At 42.1% G+C, this 26208-nt stretch overlaps 1 protein-coding gene across 5 annotated transcripts in view; it reads right to left on the bottom strand.

Annotated features, from left to right (window-relative positions):
• Positions 1-26208, bottom strand: part of FOXG1 (forkhead box G1) — a 96179-nt gene that overhangs the window by 66264 nt on the left and 3707 nt on the right. For 2 of the 5 annotated variants that reach the window (XM_048948873.1, XM_048948871.1), the window contains exons 2-3: positions 22839-22986; positions 18141-18264 (exon numbers count right to left, since the gene is read on the bottom strand). The gene's annotated coding sequence lies outside the window, so the exon portion shown is untranslated. Of the gene's footprint in view, positions 1-4474; positions 18265-22838; positions 22987-26208 lie in introns of those variants that run through there. The other 3 variants (XM_048948872.1, XM_048948870.1, XM_048948868.1) reach the window with 3 other exon arrangements.

Here is a 26208-nt window from a genome sequence, read left to right as displayed (position 1 = left end):
TAATTTTAACAGACGAGTGATTTCTCCTCTCAGCAAAGTCAGATTATGTGAAATGTCAATGTAAAAACTATATACTGTGACACATAATCATTTTTCATTGAATTTACTTATTAATTTTACTTGCTATTACTAATAAAATCTAAGTGCTTAGCTAATTGTGTTGCTTATTTAATTTTTAAAAGGAATGTATTTTAAAATTGCATTTTTTTTCTGACTACAAAATTTCACAGAGGCAGCTATAATTTGTCACCCTTCCAATTTAATTGGAATAGAAGAATTACTATCACAATTGATATTCCCAGCTGAGAGGCCAAAGACTGAATCAGCAGGAAGAGGTTAAACCAATCCTTCACCCATAAGGGTGAGCTGCTTTCATTCAAAGGTTGGGACCTATCTGCAGGATTCTACAGATTTTTAAGCATGATGAGCGTACTCCACAGAAAGGTGGAGGCTCTTGTTACCTGCGCTGTTACCTGGTCACCCTCAGTAAAAGTAAGCTCAGCAAAGAGTAGGAAGAATCAGAAAAGAATGAACAGCTCAGAGTTTTCACTTCTAAGCCAAGCTCAGTTCAAGAGGTTCATCAATGACTTTGGACCTGCAGCTACCTCAAAAGCATTCCAGTGGTTCTAAATAAAAGTTTTATACTGCTGTTGTTCAGTGAGTTTTATTAATAATTGTCTGCATCTGAAATTCAAAGGGATTTCTTATTTCTTTTCTGTAAGTCAGAAGGGAGGAAGGAAGGAAGGAAGGAAGAAAGGAAGGAAGGAAGGAAGGAAGGAAGGAAGGAAGGAAGGAAGGAAGGAAGGAAGGAAGGAAGGAAGGAAGGAAGGAAGGAAGGAAGGAAGGAAGGAAGGAAGGAAGGAAGGAAGGAAGGAAGGAAGGAAGGAAGGAAGGAAGGAAGGAAGGAAGGAAGGAAGGAAGGAAGGAAGGAAGGAAGGAAGGAAGGAAGGAAGGAAGGAAGGAAATGATCGCTCTCAAGACTGGTACTGTAAGTAGATCCCTTCAAAGGATTTTTGTTGCAAGCCCAAAACCATTCACTGTAGTACACCTGCAACAAAGATTGGAATGCAGCCTCAGCATACATCTTTTCTTGTTCGTCTCACTTGATTTAGGAAAACTTTTTAGCAGCCAAGAGAAAATACTGAGATGACAGAAAATGAAGATTTTCCCTCTTTATTAGTCCTTACACAGACAAATAAGCTTACCAACTGAAGAGAATGTCTGCTAGGAGGAAAAAGTTTCAGAGTCAGCCCTTGTGTTGATTATCAGTTCAGCTTAACTGTCATTACAATCTATTTTGCATTCCATTTTGTTCCACCCCCTTCATATGTCACTGGGCCAAAAGCATGCCTGTGTTTGAAATCACTAAAAAACTTACCATGATGTAGGCTGCTCCTTCACAGCATTAACGTAAAATGGTTCTAAATCGAGCAATGTTCAATTATCCCTGAGTACAGATGACTTAGTTCTTCGTTAACTTAATTGTTTTCCAGTAAAAGTGAAATGTGCTGTATGCAAATTAAGTAATACCAAGTGTCAGGACTTAAAAGAAATGCTCATTTAGCTTCAGAAAAGGAGTTTTTTGCTGCAAATTATGTTCATTTATTTTATAAGAAATTGTGTTTGTCTTAATTTGCTCCAAACACAATACAATTGTGAGACACAGTGCCTGCTGGCAAAGCTGGAATTGCTGTCAGCAGGAAATGGCAAACTAATGATAAATAGTGGTAAAATATTTATGTTATAGTTTGCTGGGAAAAGGAATGCCATTTTCTATTTCATTCCATCTTGAGACAGTACACAATAACATAGCTGTTTTCCAAAATAAGCAGATAGGTTTCTAAATGCTGTAGTGTCTTATCTTGTAGCCATCAGCTGGAAAAAAAAAAAAAAAAGAAAGAAAAAAAAACATATAAAAATAGAGCCTTTTATTAGCTCCAGTTTAAGAAATTTTAACTGGGAGTACATAGTGCAGTAATTAGTAGCATCTCACATTCAATGTCATTGGACACTGGTCTGATAGATCAAACACCCTTGTATGTGGCCTACTTACTTCACTGCTCACTCATAATTTTCAATAACAACGCTGTTCTCATCGGGGAGGGGTGGTCCAGAGCCACTAGAGCACTCTGCAGGATGGTGATGTTCAAGTACAACACTGTGTTTATGTACTCCCCAAAGTGTATCAAAGCTCAGATCCACAGAAATAAAAGAAAAGTCAAACAAAACAAGCATTAGACTGCGTAAAATAAGGTATGGACAAGGCAAACAGGTGAGGCATTGTTTAGGTGGCTAAGGTAGATCAATATCTATGCTTACAAGCCAGGAATTCTGCCTGCTTTCCTCTGGCACTATGCAGATCATCTTACGGGCTGCAGACAGACTGTCGCCTAAACCCAACTGACAGACAACCTATTTCACCCTTGCAAAAAATCATACCCATCTTCATTCTTGTGGTTTATGAGGAAGAAAGAAAAGCCTCTGTGCCCACGTGAAGTCACACTGAAGTGCAGGCATGGAGCAAGACTGCAGCTAAGAATTTTTTGTGCATGTATGTTATATGATGAAAGCCACTGAATTTTCTATTTCTTCAATTACCAACCACAAGTGCATTCATTTTACCTAGGCTGGCTTATCTAAGCACACCGCAGTAGTCTTTCAGAGTTTAAAAAAGATTAATATGGCAAGCTGTTATTGTTCCCTCCTTGCTCTTCATGTGATCTGCTTTATTATCAGAGATGTTTTGTGATTTCTGACAGAGAGACATCAAGATGCTCTGAATGCACTTCCTGACAATAGGGCAAATAAAGGCTCTATCCCTTTCAAAAATATTTTTTAATTTCAAGCAGGTTAAATTAAAGTACAGTGAGTTCAAAGAACCACTTGACTCCTTCACTTGACCACTTGACTTCCTCACTTGAAGATCACCAGCCAGATTACTCAGACCACAGCTAACTAGAAGGAAAAATAGAGTTTTCTAGGAAGTATCTGAACTCCAGCAACAGCACTTCTTATAAGAAAACCTGTCTGAGATAAGCTGCAAATCAAACCAGCTTCAGTTCATGAAAGAGAATTCAGCCACCCTATGTCTTTTAGGTCTTAGATATGCTGTATTAAGACCTGAGAAAAGGGATGTAAGTCAAGAAAAGAAGGTCTGTTGAGAACTTTAGATAAAACATCATTCTTGCTTTTATTAAACATGTTAATTACATTCTGTTCATTTTTAAATTGAAAATCTCACTCATTCTTCTTTTCCTCATTTCTGAATGTGTTAGCAATGAAAATACAGTCACAACTTAAAAATAATGTATATTCTGCTATTTTAACAAGATAAAATGCTTTAATCTCCAGGGTGTAAAAGGTCACCTTTGTAGGCTGACGCATATCACATCTCTGAGCGATGAGAACAAGTGTGCTTTTCCTCAGTGCAGCCACCTTAGTTACTCTTACACTGCAACCATTTTCCTGCCTTGCCTTCTTTATGGTAGAGAAAATGTAATTTACCTGTCAGATTGAAATGTTTGATATAAATCTTTAGCCTTTCTTTCAAACAAGTATTTCTGAAACATTATATTATAAACAACTGGCATGTCTAATTAAACAACTGGTTTATTTTCAGCAGAACAAGGAGGTATGATTATATTAATTGAATAGTAGGACCTGTGACCAAATTTGAAGAAAACATTTTCAGCTGAATAAGGAGGTATGATTATCTTAATTCAAAGCAAGGCATGTGACTGGAATGGAAACAAAATATTTTTCTCTGTCTTTACAATTATTAAAAAATATTTTCATTATAAATCCTGAATACATGCAATTTATTAAGTGTGCCTTCTGATCAAAACTCTTGCTTTCAGTGGCTAGCAGGCTAAGAGATTAAAAGTAGTAAAATAAAAATACTAGAGCAATTAATTTTGATGATGAAGAGTGTTTTAACTAACCTGCATTTTTAACATATTTACCAGTACTTTTGAATTAAAATGCTGTAATTCTTAAAATACATCATTGCAAATTTTTTTCAACTTATTTAGGTTGTTTGAAATAACAAAAAGTAAGACGTACACTATAAATGTTTGTGACAAAAAAACAGAATTATCAGTGAAAGAGAAGAAACTTTTACAAGAAACAGACATTGAGTTATAGTCCTAATTACCCATGTTTAGATTTGTTTGTTTAAGTAAACATGTGAAATATTTTTGATCCAGATGTGCCAATTTCCGTGCTGTCATTTACCTTGCAGAGATCACAGAATTTTTGCTTTTATCACATTCCCTCGAGTACTTTCATGTTTTCGTTAAAAAGCAGTAGTTGAAAAAACAGTCAGATGCTAAGCACAAAATCCACAATGCAACAACATGGAAAAAAATGTAACAACTGTTTTGGAAGAAATGTCTTTAAGTCATTTAAATCTTAAATGACTTGATGATTAATGTTTATTAGCTTTAAAGTTACATCATTACGTGGCTTCAAGTGCTAAATAAAACACTTGCTGATTTACCTGGTGTATAACCAAACAACAAAAATTGACAGACATGATTTTTACAAATAATTACAGGTGAAGTTTTATTGGTGTTTGGCATAGTTATTCCAGTGCTAGCTAGAACCAACAACAAAGGCTAATACCCCTAGGCAAATCGTGATCATTGAAGAAGTGATTTTTATCTTACTTGGCTTAAAATTAAGATTGTACTAACAAGCATACAACATATCATTGTCTGGGACTAGGGTGATTCTCTTCTTATTAAGAAAGGTTCGTATTTTAGTCCTGATGTAACTAATGAGAATCCTTAGGGATTTAAGCTCAGTATGTTATACTACTTCATTCCACCATTATCTGACAAATCTAGTAGTTTGTAGGATGCTCATTAAGAATATTTCCAGGCACAATTATATTGAACATAAGCATTGCTTAAGTAACCTAAAAACATTAATAAATGTAAAAAAAAAATTGTGTAACGATGTTTTTTATAGCAGTGTTTCTGCCAAACGTGGATAGAAGACTACTTCCCTCTTATTTGCCTGTACACAAGCAATGGCAAGATTCATCACTCTGCAGAGGATATAAAGAAATCAGAAGTAAGAATTCACATTTCCTTATCTATCTGGTGAAGCCTGTTGAAGAGAAATGAGAGTAGTCTTTATTTTGTGTTGCTCTACAAGGCTGAGCATACTGTCCTCACTAAACAGATAAATGAAAACAACTATACTGCAGGAAATGAAGGAGAAAACAAGACAGTTCAACTTGTAACTTTCCAATGTTTCTTTGCAGGGTATCTTCATAGTTCTGAAGCCCTTCTATGAAATTGGTAAAATATTTAGCTGATCCAATCTGCACATTCAAATAATCACTCTTTCCTACCTCTACCATTATCATCTCAGTACTTTACTCCTTCCCCCATCTTTGTTTCAGCACTTCCCTCCCTCTTTCTTTATGTATCCTCAGCTGAATTTTGCAGTTGTTCCTCAATCAAGCTCTACCTCTTTCTTCTTTGAGAAAGGAAATAGCTTCTATTAACACCTGCGATTCCCAGGCTACATGTGGTATTGACAAGAAAAGTCAACCACTGGCCTCCTCTGTACTTCTGTTTGAAGTGTGATACTGAAAATCACTGATTGTATGCCAACATGAATTTTCTTCAGTCATTCCTGCAGTTCAGCAAGTTGTGGCTGCTCTTTCTACTATTAAGAAACTGTAGTTTAAACTGTTGTTTGCTACAGATTGTGTCACTGTGTCTTCCTGACAGTCAAAGTCACTAACCCTGAATAGTCCTGGTACTCAGCTGAGCTGTACACGCATTCATCTTGGATAACTGTCCATCGTCTGTCCCTAAACTCTACTATCTGGAAAGATAAATCAGAATGACCGATATCAAGAAGATCTTCCAAATGAAAAATTTACTCACAGCAGAGTTTTTTCAAACCTTCAGGACATTAGCAGCAAATTTTGGTCTTTTTTTCTGACTTGCTTTTTCAGTTCGTATCAAAAAAGTTCCAGAGAAGTCGCTATATCTGTTTGTCATATTGTAGTGTCTAAACCATCATCCATGATCCTCGGTAGTATTCTAAGCATCTCATATTTAAAAGAGCAAGAAGCACCTGAGAGGATTATCTCCATCCTGCACTCAATTAATAGCTCCACTCTGCATTCTCTTCCCTCTCTCTCCCTGCAAATCAATACAGTTGCTTAATCCAAATAGTTCTCTTTCTTTGCTCTTTATTCTCCAAATGTGCTGTTAGAAATATTTTAATATCTCAATTGTCTTTCATTTAATCAATTATAACCCACGTATTCTGGGCTTCTATTTCATACGCTCAAACCCCTTCACATTCGAGCAGTTTAAGCCATCTTTTCCACCATCTGTTGAGAATGTTTCCCTTCTTTGCATTCCTTCACTCTGAATTCCCATATAAAATTAAAGCCACATACCCTATTTCTTGAGATTTTTCTTAGCAACATCAAACCTGTAACTATAATCTCATGCTATGCTTCTCCCTAGTCACACTTCAGATACTCCATTGTCAGCCATTATTCTTAGTATGTGTTTAATCTTGCTTATTTACACAGACTGGGACAATACACCAAAATATATAACTTCAAAAGTCAAATGTTTAATATAGACTGAGATGCTGTGATTTCCAAGAAACGTAAAGTACATTTGTTGTAACCTGCACTTTAAACTACAAGAACTTCATTCTGTTAGAATACCTCTAATTTATAATTCATACGCATCACTTCTGAAGATGTGCAGCACACACAAACAAAAAGAATCCATCCCTCAAGGGCTTGTGCTGAGTCATTATGTGTGTGAAGAGCAAGCAAGAAAATAAGCTCATAAAGACAGAATAATTTCTTAGCTCTTTTAAACTCAGGGTGGATATATTCAGATCTACGAACTAACAAAACTTTAGCTTGGATCTTTAACTCAGTTCTCAGCTTTCTGCTTGAGTTCTCATGTTTTATGCTATCCCTTAGAAATCTTGTTTCTGAAAGAACATCTGATCATTCTGAAATTATGCAAGTTGAATATAAAGCAAGTTTCTTTATTTTACAATTCTATTCATGTTAGTAGAACATGTTTATTTTAGTCTTCAATTGCACTGAGTGTAAAATGTCCTCTACTATAAATTTTCTTGTCACAGATCAGTTTTTCCTTTTTTCCTCAGACTTCTAGTCCCACAAATGACTTATTTTAGAAAAAAAAGGGATTTACCAGCGGTTTATTACAACTGTGTTCACCATTTCCTGTGTACTATGTTTTCAGCTAAACAAATGTAGTGCTATTTGAAGACATTCTGCATTGATTTCTGAAGATAATGTCTGTAACAATTCTGTGGCCACTAAAAAAGCCTACTGGATATATGATTATTTAGTCAATGACAAATGCTGAACTCATCATAAAAGAACAAGAAAAAAAACATATTTCCCCATGTTTTTGAATGGAGTACTAGCCATTAGGTTTGTAGATGTAGACGTAGATGTAGATGTGGATGTGGATGTGGATGTTGATGTAGATGTACAAACAACAATAACTGCACTGATAGAGTCTTAAAGGAATTCTGTGCTTCTTAATAATCTTAAAGAACATTTATTGCCAGAAGTGAACATAACAGCAGACAGCATATATCCTGTAGCAGAGACTGCCTATGAAATTCCTCAACTTCCAATTTCCTAAAGAGCCCAATTTTTTCTTAGTGCAATGGAAGACATCTGTCTTCCACATTTCTTGTTAGAGAGATATTGGCATTACTCAGGACTACTCAAATCATTTGGTCTGAAGAATTTCTAGAAAAAAAAAAATCATGTATGTAGTATGTATTAGTTCAAATTTAAACATGAATATCAGTTTGACTGCATTTGTTACCAGTCAGATTTTATTTGACTTTTTTTCCTCCTCTAAATATGTCTTTCCATTCAAGCCAAAATTCTTCATGAAAATGTGTCAGTTTTAACGAAGTTTTCAATGGGAATGTTCTAAGCATCCTGGCTTGTCTATTTAGTCATTTCCTAATGAGTGAGTGAAAAACAAAGGAAGGAATAAGAGAAATACGTCCAAAGAAAATCTGTCTTTTTTTGGCCTCAAAACATCTATACGTAATTTTATGACATAAAAGGAATGTTTCAGTGAATTTTATTTTATCTCCAATGAGGAACAAGAAGATATCTCAAACTATACACATTTTCACAGACTGAGAAGTCACATGTTGCTCTTAGTTTAGCTCTAGGTATGACATTTTATGTGCGCTTGCACACATAAATACAATAAATCTGTAGTAAGGAATTCTTAGGAAAACATTTTTAGCTTGTATTCACTAGTAGTCACAAAAGGAACTTCCATTTGACTATGGTTTCTATATCTACAATTTGTTACATATATTCTGTTGGTTTATATAAATCAACTCTTTAGAGAAAGAAGCAGCTCTTACAAATATCAGCTCTACATATACAAAAGATTCTGAGGTGCATAATCAATTACATTTGAAAGAAAGTGTTAGATATATTGAATATATATATGTATTCAATGTACATATGTATATATGTATATCAGGTATCAGATATATTTAAAATATTAAAGTCATATTAAAATTAAAATTAAAATATAAAAAAAATATTAAAACATTTTAGCTTTATCTTTACACTGGTTTCTGCAAACACTTTTTATTTAGAGAGCAAAAAATTCAATTGTTAATTTGGAGTTCTGAATTTTCTGTTCCTGGATGGGAAGATGGAACACAGAAGATTCATAACTCACTGCGTGAAATCCCCTATGTTCTCAGTTAATCATTCAGTAGGTGCAGAGGTGATATCAATTTGCCTTGATCATCCAAACTTCCAAGAAATTCAACATATCGTGGCTGATCTTTCTGCTTCTAACAACAGCTGTTTTCTGCAAACTGTGTCCATATTTCTTCACAATTATCGGAAACAAAACATCTAAGGCACATCTCTGCCAAAGTATGTCAAAAGCATTTCCCAGGATGTTAGGATTAACTCAGCTTAGAATTTATAGTAGTGTGTCAAAAACTAGAATTAATACATGTCGGAGGTTGAAAACAAATGTCACAAATTTCTTTAGTAATTCTAATATGTTAAATAAAAAACCCACGTAATTCATGGAATACAAAATATTTCTTGTTACAAAAGAAGACAAAAAACTTTGGTGGCACACTATCCAAACATGGGAAAAACAAACTTCAAAACTGATATCTGGCTACTGGATTTACCTTCAAAATCACAAGCGGTATGTTACAACACTTGAAAATGAATCAATACAGCATCAGGGGTAAAATGACATAATAAATCATCCTGAAAATAGGAGCACAAATACAATCACATAACTTGCATAACTAATAACACATTGCAAATTGTAAATTGCCAAAATTTGTGAATTTTGGAATGGTCTGTACACTACAAATTTTTCCCTGAAGCAATTTCTAAATCAATTTCAAGTAGTTGAGAATATTACTGTCTGTTTGCACATGAGTTGAGAACAGAAAATAAATGCAAAATTTAATGCATCACTTATTCTTTCTACTTTAATTGGTTCACTTTAGTTGATAGTACAACAGAGACATTTTCTAATAGCTTTTCAAAGTGCAGTGACGTCTGGTATGCATGCAGCAAAGGAAGGAAGGCCATGTCTTTTCTTTTTCCCCCTTTCAATCATGTATATTCTTTGGATTACCCACACTGTTTTCATGATGGTATATGTATCACCTATAAAACATCTGTGAAGCACAATATGTGCTAAATATTAGTCAAGGATCGCTTCCTCTCAAAGTGATTATTGATCCACTACTAAAACAGCTCATAAAAACAACCATTTTGGAAAAGACTTGCATCTTTCTATTCCTACTCTGTTACATACTTTAGTTATATTTAGTCAAAATTTCAATATTGGCAAATATTTTTAATCTAATTACAAACAACTATGAAATCTAGGAATAAAACCTTAGTGGTATTTTTTATATTTCTATATGAAGGAAAGATAATGTCCAGAACTGGCTTTTAAAACTATTAATGAGCCCTGGCAATGTGAAAAAGAGATGGATTAGGTAGATGTAATGAGATATGATTAAAGGGTGTAGGCACTGAAGGGTGTTGGAGAAATTCTTTTCAGAGAGTATAATTAGTCTCTGATAAAAGTACTTGGTAGATGAGATTTTTTTTAAGAAGAAAGGTTAAGATAAACACATACCATATGACAAACCTGTTTAATTTCTTTTTTCCTTTGGTTCTTTGCATAATCAATAATCCGTTGAAGTTTTATGCATAAACATTTGTTGAATAGTTGATGAAACTTCACGTGACAATTAAAGGTGTTTTAATTGCAATAAAATAGAAGTCAAAGAAAGTGTTGAAAGGTCCTATTGCATTTCAATTATACTTTTCCCTCTTGATTTATGGAACAGATAATAACATTTTTTCTGAAACTAAACAAACAAATGAACTTTTTATAATGCAAGCTTATTTGAAGTTGCTTAGCAACTTTCAGAGACTTTTTATTAAATTAGAAGCTGCTTCTTTAATTTAGGCTTTAAAATAAACAGCGGACTAAAGAAGTCTACCCCAGATACTTTCATGTAAATCCTGGATAGAGATGCTGGTTTTGTCTATGTGGCCAATACTTCGTACACTGGTAGACTGAAATACCAAGACTTTGGTATTCTACATTTAAGTGTGAACCTTTGGTCTACAACTGAATTCTGAAATATACAAAATGTTATTCCAGTTAGACCACTTGGATGAATGGCTAATGAATGCAGTAGGTATTTAGTGATGCAGGAGAAAGGTTCACCATTAAGGATCTTTCTGAGTGTACTTACAATCATGAATCTTTATAAGGAACTTGTAAGAATCATGAAAACCATGAAGTGCTGCCCTCAAGCATATGAGGATTTCTCACAGACAAGCTAGCACATCATGATCTCCAGTCTCTATTTCCAAGAATAGCAATTATAGATTTCCCTCTTGCTTCCCTCCCCTTATCATATGCTATAATTTCCATGACTGCTTATTGCAACAGAACAACATTCAGGATTTGAAGCATTACAGTAGTGCTCATGTTGTCATGAGGAGAAGGTTTAAAAAAAGCCAACACTGCAAGCTCAGATCTGACGCACATCTTCCCAACTGTCTCCTCTGATAGCTGATTCGGGCTACCCCAAGCCCGAACCTACCCCAAGCTACTTCTCACAGTAAAAGAATTCATTTAACAGTAGCACTATTGAAATTCAAAATATGAAGCCTGAGATCGGCTTTTGCTTCAAAATTGCATGTTAATTACACTAGATCTATTACAGGTGTTACAAAAGTATAAATGAGTGTTTTCCATCCTCAGAAGTTCTCCAGCTTAAAGATCACATGAGAAGCAGTCTCTTCCGCTGTCTGGGTACAGGAGCATCCAGTTTTATATTAAATATTTGCTGTTGAGTACAGCACATGATGCTGGTGTCCTTACATGGAAAGGACGGCAGTTCCACTGCTCATGCAAAAATGAAGCAGACTCTAAACCAACAGCTGAGATATTCAAATGTAGTTGTAACCAGTACATAAACCAGTTCCATTTAGGTGTCTAATCCATGTAGAGAATATCTGAAATCCCTACAAGGTACTGAATTTAAGTGACTTGTAGAAGCTGTCTCAAATGGCTTTTAAACAAACAAGAAAACAAAAAACAATAGGCAAAGAATTCCTGTCCATAAAGAGCCAAAAAACTATCCTCACAAGAGGATTATTTTCATGAAGCTACATGAAGTGACTAATGGGTGCAACACTTTTGTGCTATCTAGTAATGGATTGAGAAATTTAAATGAAATAGATCAAGTCATTTTGCAGGTGACTTGAGTAGTTTGTATAGATCCTACCAGTCCATTACTAAATACATAAGGAAATACATGATTTGTTACTTCTCCAAACATCAAGAAAGCTTTTTATTTGAATTGAAATCAGGGTCCCGCTCTATGTGCTTCAAAGTTGTTCTCAATTAATAGTCCAAAAGCAGACTGAAAAACTTGGTTTCTAGTCAGTAAGGTGTTATTTCTGAAGTGTAATGATAGGACTTTGTAAATCACTTTGACCAACATTTTTCAATACTTTTTCAGCTTCAAATCAGATAATTATAAAATTTGAAATGAGTACCCCAAGATAATGGGCCTATTTTTATGAAGATGTAAATTCTGAGAAAGTACAAATGAAAGATGATGTTAGGCCATCCAGTCTCTATTCACAGAATGATATTATTTTCATTGTCCAATGACACTATTTCCTAGTTTTGGGGCAATTCAATTCAGGCGGAGATGTACAGCAAAAGCCATGACTTCTTCAGGACCTATGTGAAAATAAGGCAACAAGCACTTTTCTGTTTTGATTATAGGTTCATAAATATATCAGAAAATTCTTAGCCATCATTAATGAACATAGATTCGAATGTTGGATAATAGAGCCTGCACTCATGACCAGCACTTTTTTTGGTTGTCTCCTGTTTGGGTGCTACAAACTGTGGTCTGTATCATCTTTTAGGTAGGAACTACGTAGGCTGGAAATCAGTAGTACTGCCCTGCTCTTTAAAACAGTTCTACCTGCCTTTACTGCTGTTAAGATATCTTTTCTCTTTGTTCTCCTTATTTTTCTTGCTGTGACGATAATGGTTCTGTTGCCTATGCTGATGTTGTTCTTCTGCTTCTTCTTGTGACTTTTCCTAGCTATCCACTTTCTTGCAGTTTCTGCAGTCCTCACACTGATGACGCAGCCTCCAAAGAAGCAAGCCTTGAAGGCAGAGTACAAAAATATCACAAAGGGAAAGAAAGGAGTTTGTTTATAGGTGCTCTACATTTCTCTGGACACATTTAAGCTAATAGAAATGGTTGCAGTACTTGAATGACAGAATTTACACTAACTGAAATGAAAGGCAGTATAGAAGAGGTGAGCATCAGGAATGTACTAAAAATTTGACTAAAGAAGAAGATGAGTCCTGCCTGGGGAGAAAAATTTGTGAACAAAAATCTGTTAGCCTTAAATGCTTTACGTATTTCTGCAAAGAAGAGATGAAATGATTTAACTTCTTTACACTGGAAGATTGTGACTAATATTTTCTGCTATAGAATTGCCAGTGTACGTGGTTTAGTGTTCCCTGCAATTGCCATATAGTGTTACATGCCCCTCTTTCTTTTCTTTTTTAATGTGAACTCAGAAGATCTCTCTTTTGGTGAGTTCTCACTTTTTTTCTATTTTCTTTTCTTTTTTTTTTCCCCTCCTTCCCTCTCCCCAAAAGATAAAAAAGGTCTTGTGAGTATCCCTCTCCTTCAGGAAGCTCCCTGCAATCTATTGGAGTTTAAGGACACAATGTACTCAGGAAGAAAGTTGTCAGGAATTAGATCAGTGAAAAACAAAAACAAACAAAACAACAACAAAAAAAATGATCTGAGTAACTACAAGACATGTATGCAGTTCTTTTATATCATGGAAATATGTATCCATTTCCCACTAGTGGGGAAGGGAATTGAAATAACTATTTGAAAGAGTAAGGAAAATTGCTTCTCACCTCCAGCTTAAAACAATAGTGAGATTAGGCACTCATCATTCTGAGCTGAACCTTTAGGAAAATATTTGTCCCCTTTTCACCTCTCAGACTGTCAGAAAATTCTTTGGATGTTCTGTTTCAGAAAACCTCACAAATAATGGATAGATCCTTTCAGAAATTGCCAGTAACACCCCATTCTTCCCAGATTTTCAGAGCTCACAGTAGTAGCTGCACAGATGAAGCCATCATAAGCTAGAGACATCAGCAGCACAGAACACTCTGTTATTTATTTAGACTCTGAAAAAGAGCCTTCTTGCTTATTTTCTTAAAATAATTAAAATGCATCATTTAAGTTTCTATTTGTTCAGGGAAAAAAAAAAAAAAGCATGGGAGCATAAATGTTTTGGCTCTGAGATGACAGTAAATATATCTTCATATCATGTTTTTAATTTACTATCTTAATGCATCCATCCTTCCTAGAACCTTCCCATCCCCCATTAATTCCTGAAATGTTTAAAAGAGCCCTGGAGCCTACAGTCTCTCTCTCCCCTCTTTGCAGCGCAAGATCAAATGTATTACTTTCCCCCTTTGCATGTCTGATGATGGGATAGAAATATTGCTTCGGCCGAGATTTACGGGCTTGCGTCTACAGTAACACACCGGGGGCGTGTGCCAGAAGCCCCGCTGCAGGAGCCGCAGGGGCTAAGCTGAGTGCGGCAGCGGCAAACCCTGTGCTGTGCACGGAGCAGCAGCCGCGCTGCACGTCTCCCACGGCCTGGGGTCACCCCACACTAATTCGTACTCCTTTTTCTTTCTTTCCTATTTTTGAATTGTTTTTATGGTTTGGGAGTTTGATTTGTTGTTGGTGGTTTTTTGGGTGGGTTTTTGTTTTGTTTTGGAATTTATTGGTTGGTTTGTTGCTTGGGAAGTGTTTCGTTTGTGTTTGTTTGTTTGTTTGTGGTTTTTTTTTTAATTTGGTTTGTTTGGTTTTTGTGGGGTTTTTTGTGATTTTTTTTTTTTTTTTAATGATCAATTAGAGTGGACATTATCCCAAATTCCTGCACTGGTAACTGCAGTGGGGAAGGAGTTCCTTGGACTAAATCAGAGTAACATACATATACATGGACATATATATACAAATTTAAATCTTCCTTCCCTTTGAAAGAGCAGAAATGTCCTTGACGCTGAGCAGAAAAGCCAGCTCGATATTAATTTAAGGAGGGTAACTCCAGCACTGCTGGTGATGTTCATTTGCAATTCCGACACACCGGCTATTGTGTGCAGGGAACTAATCCTGCCTCGCCTTGGAAACAGAGCTTCCACTTAGCTCGCTGTACTCCTCAGATTTCCTTTATAAGGGAGCCGTTGTTTTGCTGGGATTTTATGATTAATAATAATATCACAACGAGACCCGAATGCTCCCGACACACTCATGAAGTTTCCCTCCTATCGCTCTCCTCCTGGCCTTTTCTCTGCTGAACTTTTGGTCTCCTGCCCTGCTCCTACCACCCATGTTTCCTTTCTCCTCCCTGTTCTCGGCCATGGGCTCCGGGTGTCGGTCTCCGAGTGCACAGGGAGACTTGATTCAGTCGCAGTCATGTGCTGAAGGGGAGCGGCGGGGCCGTGGCTCCGCTGTCCCCCCCATTTCCCGAAGGGAGCAGCGAGGGCTCCGTGTGCTGAATCCAACGCTCCAAAGCCGTGTTCCCGTGAAACAGACCCTACCCTGCCGCTCCGTCAAGCCAAGGCACGGCAGCATCCCACATTTTCCCCGACAAGGACCCGCAGCCCCGGGCAGTGACAGAGCCCGTTTGGCCTCGAGTTGAGCTGCATTTCAAGCTTTTATTGCCACCGTGGCGATGTAGTGAGCGGGGGAAGGCCGCGGCGTGGAGTACCGAAGCTCGGCAAGGGGAGACGTGATGCGATGCCGTGCCGCGCCTCAGCCTCTGCCCGAGGTCCGGAGCTCCCCGCTCCAGGGGAGGTGACGGACCCCTGTTGCTCTCCAGACACTACCTACTCCTGTCTCTCCTTCCCAGTGCCCACTGCTTTCCCTCCTCCCCCCTCCATTTTTCCTTTTGGTTCTAACAAAAAAAAAAAAAAAAAAGCCCTCGGTGCCAGCGCTCTGTCCTGTTTTGCCATCCTCCATCACGGAGCCTGCTCCCGGCCAGGTCCCACTCTGGCTGTCAGGGTTCCCTCTACTCCCACAAATCGCCGATCATAGGCAGAGCATAGTCCAGGCACGGCCCCGGTCCCCGGCCCCATATCTCGGCCATCCCAGTGCTCGGGAAAGCCGCTCGGAGACTCGGGCAACACAGGAACAGAGAAAAAGGGTCGCCTCTTTGGGACCCGCTCCTCTGGGTTCCACACTGAGAACCTATCGATTTATGGACACGTTTCTCCAGCCGTGAGAAAAGCCCTGGCCACTTCTCTGCGCGGACTTGTGGCATCAGCCGCCGCCAGCAGTTTCGATGCCAAAGAGCAATTCTGTTGAGATGCTTAAGGGTGCCTGGCGGTAGGCGTACGCTATAGGGAATGCCGCACGGCGGTGGAGAGGGGAAGAACCAGGTCCCAGGGGCAGGATTTCAGCGCTCCTGAGAAATTCTCAGTGCATCGCCACATTTTCTTTCTTTCGTTCGTTTTTCTTAAGAAGAAGATAAGGGCATCTGTTTAACTCTTTTATTAGGCGTTGGAAGAGAGGGTGAAGCCTTTTGCTGACGGCTCATGACTCACACAGTCGGTAGCTTTCCGGCTATCGACTGCCGCAGGACGTGCGTGAGGCATTTTACAAACCAGCAACGAGGCCCAAAGCCGTGAGTCACAGTGCTCAGCAAGCACCAGGCTCAGTCCCGCGTGTCTGTGTGTTTGTGCTCCCACTGTCAGAGAGCGGGGCTTTATGTTCCTCACATGTTAAATCTGCAATTTCGTGTGGATTCCGACACTCCCTAACGACCCATCCCACGGAGGTGTCTGAAAGCTCTTCGAATAAGCTCCCATCTCTCCCCGGCTCCAAAGTGACGCACCTACCCACGGTGTAGGGTGCATCACTCGAGACAGATTTACAGTTCAGCCCTCCCGGCAGACAGGAGGAGAGATCTGCGTGGAATATAAATTCAAGAATGTAATTCTTTCTCAAACAAATAATCTGCTCCCTTTCAAATATAATTAATGTTTTGATAGTGCATTTCTTGTGAGAGGAGATACAAAAACAGAGGCAACCTCTTGGATCTCTGTTTGTATATTTGCAACAGGAATTTACAGTACCTATCTTGTGAATGTGACAGATAGAGTGTTTTAAACATCGAGAAGGTTTATTTATTAGCACAACTACAGCAGGAAACTGATAGGTCTTTGCTTTCCCCCGTGCCCATTTTGCGCGTTTTAGTTGCGGAGTAAATGGCACTGCGGTAGGCTGCGATAGGACGGCACCATTCCTGCCGCGGGACAGGACTGTTTCCCAGCCCTCTGACGAGTCCTGCCCCACGGGCTGGCAGCGCACCTCTCGTCTTTGTCGTCCGTTCCTCTCTCCCCTCCCCACTGCTTCCGCGGCCCTTTTCGTCCGCAGAGCAAGGGGAGACCCTCGTGCCCCAGGAGCAGCGCATCTCCTCCCGACAGTCGGCCCCGTCCGCACCGGCCCGTGCTTCGAGTCATACTGCCCGAATAAAGCCGCGCTGGGAATGTGCAGGACGTCAGATGCGTGTTAAATATTGATATATGACCTCATGGCTCATTAGTTATAGATCCGCTACCCAATCCTGCGACTGAGAGATCTTTTTTTCCCTCTCTTTCCTTCTCCCTCTTTTCTTTCTAACATTGCTCTCAGAGGAGTGTAGCAGAGGTGATTTTCTTGTACTTTGGGACACAAAATGAACGGTATACGTTCCTAATGCCCAACTGCGTTAGTGAACTAATTCAGTTTAATTCTACATTTAAAATCAAAATGTTACAAACACTGGAGATTGGCGTGAAATCAAAGCTGCCTGCATAGTCCTATCCTACGGGTCATAAAGGGCTAGATGGCACTTCCACTGTTACCAAAGATAGATTTCCCATCTGTATCACTGGACATTGCATTGGGTCCTGGTTTTGCCTATAGTCCAGGCATTGGTGTGTTTTGGCTTGTCATCTGATGTCACGTTATATTTGAAAATTTGAATATTAGATGGAACCACGTTATGGAGAAATTTTGGAAAAACTTCAAAAAGGTTCAGGTTTTCAGCTGGGGTGGTCTTGCCCCATTTCACTTAACATGGTATTGTCAGAGAACACATCCAAAAATGAGTTTTCCAAAAGAGAAACAAATATGTAGTTGGTTTGAAGGTTTTCAGCAACAATTAATGTAAATAATGCAAGTCACTAAATGACCAACTAATTCCATAGAATTAATCACTTAACTTAAAGGAGTAAGATTTCCAGTTGCAAAATATTGCCAGGCTTTGTCGTTGTTAGGGCACAGATCTGGCACTTCTTCTGAAGGCAAACTCCAGTTTCTCTCTGGAATGTATAGATTCTACATAGGTTAGCACCAGTCAGTATAGCTCCCCACATAGCAGTAAGATAACTTGGAACTGGTGCATATAACGTTGCACTCGTTTTAATTTTCTGGTAGGTGTTCTCTGGATTTACCTGGTCTAGAATGTCCTGACATTCTGGCAGACACCTGGGCATTGTGGCAGATAACTCCGTTCAATACACTGTTAACAGCCTCAGCCACCAAGATCCAATTAATTCGATGTTTGCCTCCAGTGATCTGTGAAAAAACATACGGGCAAGGGAACAAAGAGAGGAAATATTTACCACAGTGATCTGATAATATCTAGGAAAATGTCAAATACCCACATTTAAATTCATTTCTTGAAAATAATACGAAGAGAACAGAAGGAACTTCAGTATCTTTGGGATGTGCAACTGGTCCCTCTTTTTTTTTTTTTTTTTTTTTTCTTTTTTTTTTCTTTTTTTTTTTTTTTTTTCCTCCAAAGGCTGACATAAGGGACGGTCGCACTTACGTTCAGAAAATATTGTTATTTTTCTTAATGGGGAAAATTGGACTCCCGCGACTTAGATCTGTGGTATTTAGAAGTGGGATGGAAATTGGACTGACACCACTTTGCACTTTAACAATCGGATTTCGTCAGGGTACAAGTTGTTTGTTTAACCCGACAGCTCCGTGCACCCCGTCGCACGCTTTTACACACTCATTAAAACGATTATTCACGACCTGTCGAGTGTTTTCTCGTTCATTCACAGGAAAGACTTAGTGCTCTGAGATTCGAGCGCGTACGGTCAGCTTTAGCACGGACCAAGGGGAGAGATTACTTATCTCTGCGATCATCTGATGCGAGGCCGCCTTATCTCTGCAGGTTGCAAAGCAGCAGTTGCTGGAGGGGGGAAGGGGGGAAATCAGAAACAACTAAACTTGCCGAAAGTAAGAGGGAGAAGCCAAGGGCTCTCCGCTGAGCGGCACCGCGGGCCGATCCTGTTCTCACTGCCCAGCTTGCACTCCGGACGGCTACGGGAGGCGGTCCCCCCCCTGCCGGCTCACACCGCCCGTACCTCCCGCCGGCGGGACGGTCGCACCAACGCTGCCGAAGCGGAGGAGGGAGAACGGTGAAGAAATGGAGCCCTCCTCAAAACGGTCGCCACAGAAAGTTCCCATCTCGGGGGGAAAGAACTAAAATATAGGGTAAAATGTAATTCTCCTGCTAATCGGAGTCCGCAGAGACCGGGGTGATTGCTTTTGAACAGATTTGATCACTAAGCAAACTCAAATATCTCCTTCCTTGGAGAGCTCTTTGGAATGCCGAGCCTTTCTTTTTCTTTTTCTTTTTTAATTTTTTTCTTCCTGATTCCTATACTCAGATCACCTCCAAATCTTAAATTCCATTTCTAAGAAAAGCCCAGGGGCACCACAAACTGAGTGCCTCGTGGTTACAAAGGCAGACCAGGGCCTGGAGAAAGAAGCGCACACTGATCCCTACTCAGTCTCTACAGATCCAGAAAAACATTTTTTATTTGGAAAATATCTCAACAGAATTCCCCTTTATTTAAATGAACCTACCCCGAATACAACAAGGGATTTTAATCTGAAACGGGTTCCTAATTGTTCTAAAGGCAAGCACGTATAAGTAATTTGTTAAACTTATTGGATTGCAATAATCCACTATCAGGTTAGCTAAGAATGGATCTGTCAACTGTGTTTCCCAGCCTAAGCTCTTTCTTTCAAACCAATCTGGTATAATAATTAGCAGACAAAGAAGTCGAAATATATAAGCAAATAGCTCAAGTTCTGCATAAATAAACAGAGTGATCAATTGCGCTGCTCGATTATTGATGAGAAGATCATCGATTTGACTGCTCCAGCCTGCAATCAGAGAGATCTGTATTTAATTATCAGCACTTCTACCTTCACTCATTTAATAACAAAAATAGAGCTCACACAGCCTACCCTTCCGCCTAAATGCAAATGATACTGATGACATAACTGAAGGCAACTTACGCTTCCCAGAAAACAAACAACTTTGCTCACATAGAACAAGCAACAAGCGGGGGAAGCGGCGCTGCCTCCCCAACGAGTGCCAGGGGACGTTTCAGACGCAGATCGGGCAAAGATACTCATGTATATGTGTTCACACACATATGTGTAGCCGTATAGATATACGGGAAGAGATTCATTGATAAACAGCACTGAGATTTATATTTGCGTAATTCACACTGTTTTCCAACAGATCCCTGCAAGCGAGCACACTCAATTTGCTAACAAAAAACGCACTGGTACTGTTCCTGACCGTCTCGATTTTCTCCTCCACATGTGCGATTTAGACGCCCAGAAGGAGATTTATTTATTGCTAGAATGTTTGGAAATCACCACCTATGAGCGGTGGCGTGATGAAATTCGTGGTTAAGCGATGTGCGTTTAACAGCTTGAATAATGGTCCCTGATTCCTTTCCTTGGGACCTGTGAACAGCCCGATCCCACGGCCCCGTGGGGGCCACACCCGTGCGGGGTTGACTGCGCTCGGTGTGCGCGGATCACGGAACGGGGGAAAACTGAAACGCTCGTAGAGCAGCACCAGGATTTTTGCTTCAAAAAAAGCAGTCCGGGAACCGATGAATATTGCCCGTGCTTAAGACTCAGAGGTAACGCAGCCTTTGGGAAAACGTAGTTTATTTTTATTCTAAAAATAAAGTTTTGCTTATTTTTGTGAAAACGCAACTACCTTGTTTTATTCCTCCTTTTTAGACTGTCTGCCACGGTTGCGAAAGAATGCCGCTGTTTTATTCCTAAATAGGCAGACTTCGGGAAGATCTGTTGGCAGCTCTCTGTCTGCTCTCGGATGCGCTGAATTTATCAAAGTATCTCATCCTAAATGCTTCCAGCCAGCTCGGTTCTGGGTGGGAGCCGGGCGAGGAGGGGCTGAGAGAGGCTGCGAACCCTAAAGAACAGCGCGGGGCGACGGCTTCAACCGGAGGGACCTCGAGACCCGGGGGAGGCCCCGGCGGGGCCCGTCCCGGAGGCTGCTGCTCTTTCCACGTGTCTCCCTGCGAGAGATTCCCTTGCAAAAGCGATTAGGGAGGGTTCTGCATTCTCCTCCGCGGAAATAGACCCCAGAGAACCTGGGCTGCTTCGGCTTTAGGGCAAGGAGTTGAGGGTTGTTAGGCTTTTTCTGGTTTTTTGTTTTTTTGTTTTGTTTTTTTTTTGGAGGTGGGGGGGGTTGAGAGGGGGGGATGCGGTTGTTTGATTCAGCCCTGGAGCTCGGAATGGAGCGTCTCCACGCAGGCGACTCTCATCGCGGATTGCAGCTCAGGCAGATTCCCGCGGGCGGCTGTATGAGAGCGATGCTCACCCCGGCGCGTGGTGGCAATGGCTGCTCTGAGAGCTACCCTCGCTGAGGCTCTCCCAGATCATAGGCTCGGAAGGCTCCTTGCAGACAGTGCTCTGCCACGGGCGCTCCGTGTCCATTCCCTAGCTGAGAAGAGCAAATCCTCTCGTCCCGAGTGTAACACGCGAGCCTGGGGCTATGGTGTGCTACATAATGCTGGAGAAGAAGTTGGTGTGTTTATTTGATCTATTCATTTATCTATCTATTTATTTATTTATGTTGGAGGATTGTTTTATTTCCTTGGTTTTGGGGTGTTGGGATTTGGGGGCTTGAGTTGATTTAGGGGATTTTTTTTTTCGGTTTCAGATGTTTTATTTTGGCCCAGCGGGTTTCCCCACGCTGTTTCTGGATGGAAACATCCTGGATCAGGTCACGGGAAAGGGATTTAACTGCATTTCCCTCCCGCAACATCTCTCCCTGCAGCTCCCACGACGCATAAGCTAAGGACACTTCCCACCGTTCCTCCTTCCCAAAACGGAAGGAGCCCAACTCCCTCCACGGCCCAACACCGCCCGCACAGCGCGGTTCTCCCTGCGGGCAGCGGGTGCAGCGCAAGGCCCCGTGCACCGCTACGCGGCGGCCCGGCTCCGCGGTTCCCCGGCGGCGACCGTAAGCGGGGCCTGACTCGGCGCTCTCCCGCTATGCAAGAGCGCCCCCAGCCGCGGGCCCGCAGCGCCGCACAGCGCCGCCCCCGGACCTCAGCGCCTGCAGCCGCCCTGGGTCGGCGGCCACGGGGCCCCGCTGTCCCCGCGGCGCGGCGCGGGCAGTGGGATGCTAACGGAGCCCAGCGGGAACTGCAGGGCTGAGTGCACGCCCTGGGCTCTGTGAAGCTGCCGCCTGCGTACGCTGACTGCCCGAGGTTAATCGGGAAAGGAGCAGGGGGAGGTAAAATCCTCCGCTGAGGTGGCCAGGGGATGGACAAAGCTCTGTCGGGCCAACGAAGCAGAGACAAGCGGGGACAGGTGGGGACAAGAGAGGACACGAAGGGCCTCGTCCCCGCGGACACGTTGGCGACTTAAACCCATGAGTCCAACTCCCGCGTCTGTCCCTAGATATCGGTCGGCTAGCGAAATACCTTCAGAGCATCAGAGGGAGTTCGGGCAGCGGGCAGACAAAGCCGCGACCCCTCGGAGGTTTCCGGGCCCTGCCCCGGTCCCGGGGCTGCCGCGGCGCTCCGAAGGCGAACCTGCGCCAATCGGGAGCGGCTCTGTGCGCGCCGTCCCACGGGGCTCTCCCGGCATTTCTGGCATTCCCGAAACTATTCTCACAACGCCCGAAAGGTGAAGGAAGCCCACCGCTTTTTCTCTAACGATGTGTTCCGATCCCAACCAAGTCATTCCTTCTGGAGTCCGCGCGGTCCGCGTATCGCCCGCCCCTCTCTCCACGCACAGCACGCACCGAGCGCGGCTCGGGCCCGGCGCTACGAGCGGAGATCCGCACTCACCGCAGCCGACGGAGCGCCCTTTCCCGCGCCTCCCGCAGCTTCTCCGGCGGCTCCGAGAGCGGACGCAGCCCCGCTCCGGGCGGGTGGCTGTTCCTCTGGCGTCGGTGCGAGCGGAGCAGCGACAAAGCGTTAATAAAGGAACTAAAACCTGGAGAGAGAGTGGGAGAACTGCTAAAGCGGCGAAGAAAGTTCCAACTTACCGATGGGAGCGAGGGGGAGGGGAGACGGGGAGACGGGGGGGGGGGGGGGGAGGAAACGTTTCGAAGAGAGGCCAAAAAGAAAAGAAAAGAAAAGATAAGAATAGAAAAGAAAAGAAAATCCTGGCGTTAGATACATGCTTTGCCGTGTGAGAGGTGCTCGGTAACCCTGCCCGAGGACGAGAACGGGGGACAGCGCCGTTCCGCCATCTCCCGGCTTCCTGAGCCCAGGGGGAAGCGGGGCCACACAGAGCGGTGCGGGGCGGGCGGCGGCGGTGGGGTCCCGGCTGCGGAGCGCTGCGCCGAGGGCAGATTCTCCGGTGAGGCAGCAGCGTGCAGGAACTCCGCCCTCTGGGCACAGCCTCACAGCCCAGCGAGCAGCCGCAGCCAGCCCCGAACCCACTGCTGCTGCTGCTCTTCACCTTCACCTCCCGCTCCTCCGCTCCCGCCACGCCTGACCCCGTCACCCAGGCGCTGCGCTGGGCGGGGGGCGGGGGGCGGCACGGGGAAGTGTGGGGCAAAGCCCGCCGAGGGGTGCTGCGGGGTGCGCGGGTGTGCGTGTGCGCATCCCCAGTTGTCTATCGCCCTCCTTGAGTTCTGCACTGTGCAATAGGTACGTGTCTGCACCTTCCTTGGGTTCTGCACTGTGCTGTTGAGAGCTATGCAGTATGTCCTAAATGGCGGTGCAGAACTCTCAGTGAGCTTTCAGAACGGAAAATATCACCAATAAAAAAATAGAAAATCTTTTTAAAAGAAGTTATCATTTATCAGTGCACTTTTTCAAGCAGAACTCCGGTATGTTCAGGCCAAACGCAACTGGGTTCAGTGGAAGTTTTGCCTGAGTGCTGCTGCAGAGCCCATTTTAACACGAGCGATGCGGGGGTGTACACCTGAGCCCCAGCTTCTGCCACAAACCCTGAGAAGTATCTGAAGCAGTTCTAAAGGGCGCGGTGACGTCCTCTCTACAACTCTTCTTCCTTTTTTTTCCTTTTTTTTTTTTTTTCCCAAGCTCAGAATTTAAAATATATATATATATATATCACTCCCTCAAACAGTGGTTTTGTGCCACTTAAGGCAGAATATATTATACACATACACTCTTCGATTTCTTGAGAACGCTTTCGTGAGATAACGGATGCTATTTTACTGAAACTTTTTTTTTTTTAGTCTGTCAAAAAAATAGTCGGCAAAATACCCTATTTTGGATTCGAGATATAATTTATTATCTCTCACACGCGTTTGCGAACACAATCTTAAAACCGTAATTGCAGGTTTCTTGATGAGCACTTTTCTTCCGCTACGGTCTATGCAAGCAAAGTTAATCGCCTCAAACACCATCTCGGGAAACAAAAACAGCTCTAGAGTCCACACAGAACGAATAGCTCAAATAGGGAAACGCGGAGAAACGGTGCTGAGACACAGCAACACTCTGCAAAGCACATCACAAAAATCCTGAGAGCTCTGCCCGAGGGTTTGGCACGTAACGCCTAATGGAAATAAGGATCAGATAACAGAATCTTTGCCAGATATGAAATGAAATAAAATAAAATGAAATGAAAAATAAAATAAAATAAAATAAAATAAAATAAAATAAAATAAAATAAAATAAAATAAGTAAACCTCACATTCTCTACCAAAAGATTCTGCATAAAGAAGAGCCCCAAAGACACAAAAGAGTTTATGTGCCTGGAAACAGGCTAAGGTGAAGGCGTATTTTGGGCCTTAGCGGAGCTGCTACATCCCGTGACAACCTCAGCATTTTTTCCTCCCGACGACAGTCTCAGCGCTGACCGTGCGTGCACTGAGACGCGCATACATTGCAGCCCTGGCACCAGCCCTTCCCCCGTACGTGGGAGGGAGGGAGAGGTGCACCTGAAGCTCTCGGGCAGCGCTGGGCTGTGCTAAGCCCAGCGCAGAGCGCTCAGAGCCCACAGAGGTGAACTCTGAGGAGCCATCCACTGGAGTCCCCTTCCCGTGAGTTATTATGCATCACGCTTATCTAATTAATGCTATTATCCAGTCCCAAACTGCCATGGCTGAGATTGTGCCTTCCTCCAACCACACTCTTCTTGTCCCCTTTTTAGCACACTCTCAGCAGATTTTTTTACACTGCAATCTAAATAATACTTTAAGTATGTGCTATTGAGTTACCTGAGGTATACAACCGATTGGAAGTGGTTAATAATAAATCATTCTCTTTGTCAGCTGCAGCAGATGCCATCCTTTTAATTTGTTTAGGCACAAACGTACAGAGCGGGGTCCTGAGGCTCCAGGAGTTTCAATCACACCTATTTCACTGTATTATTTCTGATGGCCTCGTTGCAAAGCAGGCTCTCCTTCCTTCCTTCCTTCCTTCCTTCCTTCCTTCCTTCCTTCCTTCCTTCCTTCCTTCCTTCCTTCCTTCCTTCCTTCCTTCCTTCCTTCCTTCCTTCCTGCCTTCCTTCCTGCCTTCCTTCCTGCCTTCCTTCCTGCCTTCCTTCCTGCCTGCCTTCCTTCCTTCCTTCCTTCCTTCCTTCCTTCCTTCCTTCCTTCCTTCCTTCCTTCCTTCCTTCCTTCCTTCCTTCCTTCCTTCCTTCCTTCCTTCCTTCCTTCCTTCCTTCCTTCCTTCCTTCCTTCCTTCCTTCCTCTCCTTTCTCTCTTCTCTCTCTTTCTCTCTTTCTCTCTTTCTCTCTTTCTCTCTTTCTCTCTCTCTTTCTGCCTTTCTTTCTTTGTTTTTCTTTCCAGTTTTTGCTATCTCTTTTTTTAATGACAATGGAGGGAAGGCCGGGGGGAAGGGCTCTTCCAAGTGGAGGTATCACCTTTTCCTCCCCAAACAAAGCGGCCCTTCTCTCGCGGCGGTGATTAATTTGGAATTGCAGAGGTGAGAGTGGATCAGAGGATACCAGAGTTTTCACCGCAGTCCCCCACACAGCGCGGGGCCGGGCGTCCCAGCTCCCAGCAGAGTCCTCCGCTCCTCTCGCTTCCGTGCACATTTGCCTGCATCTGTTTATTCATCACCTATTTTATTCATCTCCTTCCTCCCTTTATTCTTTTAAATATTCTCATTGCGAGAATTCAGATTTCCTATTGCTTCTTCATTCACCCTCAGATTTTTTTCCCCTTTTTCTTTCTCATTCCTGCTTCCTTCGGCTCAGCTCTTTCAAGTGCCCGCGTTACCATCTCCGAGTCCCGCA

Source organism: Lagopus muta, chromosome 6 (assembly GCF_023343835.1).
Source record: "Lagopus muta isolate bLagMut1 chromosome 6, bLagMut1 primary, whole genome shotgun sequence".
Lineage (NCBI taxonomy): Eukaryota > Metazoa > Chordata > Aves > Galliformes > Phasianidae > Lagopus > Lagopus muta.
Note: the sequence above shows the minus strand (reverse complement) of the source record. Positions and strands in the feature narration are given on the sequence as shown.